This window comes from Chiloscyllium plagiosum, chromosome 32 (assembly GCF_004010195.1).
Source record: "Chiloscyllium plagiosum isolate BGI_BamShark_2017 chromosome 32, ASM401019v2, whole genome shotgun sequence".
Taxonomy (NCBI): Eukaryota; Metazoa; Chordata; class Chondrichthyes; order Orectolobiformes; family Hemiscylliidae; genus Chiloscyllium; species Chiloscyllium plagiosum.
Genome location: NC_057741.1, coordinates 18,570,167 through 18,572,712, shown reverse-complemented (window position 1 = coordinate 18,572,712; position 2,546 = coordinate 18,570,167).

Below are 2,546 nucleotides of genomic sequence, written 5' to 3'. Positions count from 1 at the left end.
CTTCTTCCTTCAGGCTGCTGAGCACAGAGCTCTCTTTGTGCACCTTCTGGAAGAAGAAACGTGAGCACGTCTCGTCCTGCTCCACCGAGCGGACCCTGGACCGGAAGATTATCTTGGAGGCTCCGAAGCAAAGAGCGAGTGAAGTAACTCCACATAAGCCAGTATCCTGTCACCAAGCCTTTATTTACATGTGGAAAATCTTTGACACTGATCCAGCTCCCTCAGAGACAGCTAGCTCCCTCACAAATCCAACATACTGACCTCATTATAATCAGTATATATCCATGAGAATGAGGGCATAGGCTGGTTCTTTTTCTTGTGGCTCTTCCTGGGGCATTTTAGCACTGGGTCAAGTTCCTCGGACCCTGCCTCAGGTACAGGTGGCATATAATGCACAGTAGCTTGCCTCTTACACTTGGAGTGTCTTGAAAGAAATTTGTCTTCTTTTCAGGCAGCGAGGCATTGAGGAGACAATATCCACCCTGTCAGTCTCCCTTTCTGAGGTATCTTCAATGCTTCACAGAGAGGGAGAACCCACGGGTGCTGCCAACCTTTCTGACTTTACTGAGGATCAGGGTAGGTTTGAACCCGCTCCAATTGTGAGTTTGCAGCTTTCATGTCATCCATGTACTTATTCAGTACAGCTGCATCTATCCAGACTTTTCACTAGATCTGACCTCACATTGCTGAAAATGTGTTGCTGGAAAAGCGCAACAGGTCAGGCAGCATCCAAGGAACAGGAGAATCGACGTTTCAGGCATAAGCCCTGCTTCAGGAATCCTGAAGAAGGGCTTACGCCCGAAACGTCGATTCTCCTGTTCCTTGGATGCTGCCTGACCTGCTGCGCTTTTCCAGCAACACATTTTCAGCTCTGATCTCCAGCATCTGCAGTCCTCACTTTCTCCTGACCTCACATTGACCATGCCTCTTACCCCATGCAGGGCAGTTCCTGTGGTTCCTATACCAAACTTTGTCTCCTGAAGTGTCTCTCTCGCTTAGCGGTATCTTGTGCCCAGCATTGGCATTTCTGATGTCATTTCACATTCATCCCAGGAAGATCAGTTTTAACCTGATGCGAGTCATCTCCCCGTTAGCAACTCTGCTGGAGCTGTCTATGTACTTGCATAAGGGATGGTCCTGTAATCAAATGGGACCAGGAACAGTTTGGTATTTAGAGAAGCTGTAGGTCTGCCTTCAAAGTTTGGACTGCTCTTTCTGTGAGACCATTGAATGATGGATGTTATGGAGTTGTCCTTATATGTCAAATGCCATTCAACTTTAGGAAATGCTCAAATTCCCTGCTGGTAAACAATGGCCCATTATCTGTTTCTAATATTTCCAGGCATCTGTGTATTGCACAAGATTAGGTTAGATTAGATTCCCTACAGTGTGGAAATAGGCCCTTCGGCCCAACAAGATGCAGGCAGTTTTCTATCATTGCCCCTGTTATTAAAGTGAACTTTATGCATGTCTAGCCACTCTGCGTGGACATCCACAATGACTAAGAACATTGAGCCCATGAAAGGGCATGCAATGTGTTACTGAGTCCAGGGATTATCCAGACATTCCCATAAGTGTGAGGGAACTGCTGGTGGTAAGTTTTGTCCTTGTTGGCATTTTTGGCACTGCCCCACCAACATGGCTATGTCTGCATCCAAACCTGGCCACCAGCCATAAATCCTCGACAACATCTTTGTTTTGGAAACCGCTGGTAGTATTCAGCTAGAATCTGGTGGTGACCTTTGCTTGGGACAATCACTCTTGCTCTCCATGATGATCTGCTGTCCTCTACCATGATCTAGTCTTTCCAGGTTCCGAAAGTTTTAATTCTGGTTGCTCTGGCCCTTTGGTTACCCTTATCACTATTAGTTGTTCCAGTTTTGCCAGGACTGGATCTGCATCCAAAGTTTGATATTGTCAGCTGTAACTGAAAGCGTGTCTAGAAAATTTAAAATACAGACTCTTCCAGCAGAGGTACCACCAGTGGTGTAGCTGCCAGCGGGAGGCAGTTCAAGACATCCACATTTGTTACTTGGTCTCCTGGATGGTTTTCCAACTTATAAAAGTACGCACATAGTATTAGAGTCTACAGCTGAATTTGGCCTGAAGCTATGTGGGCACTCTTTAAGTAGGCCTAGCAGGTGTTTGTGGTCTGTTATTATTACAAATTTACCTCCGTAGGTATTGGTGGAACTTCTTGACTCCAAATATGACCACCAAACCTTCCTTCTCTATTTGGGCATGTTGTCCCCCTGCATTAGACAAAGTCCTGGATGCTATTGAGCCTTCCTCTCCATTGGGACACCTGTGAGCTAATACCATTCTAGTGCCTTACGGTGTGGTATTGCATGACAATACCAGATCTCACTTGGGCTCAAAGTGTTCCAATATTTTCGAGGATGATAGCTGTTTCTTCACTTACCTGAAAACTTTGGCTTGACTACGTGACCATTTCCAAGGCTGACCCTTTTTACGAGTTGATGCAGAGGTTCCAGGTTGGAGGCCAGGTTCCCTATAAACCTTCTGTATGAACACTGCAACCATCC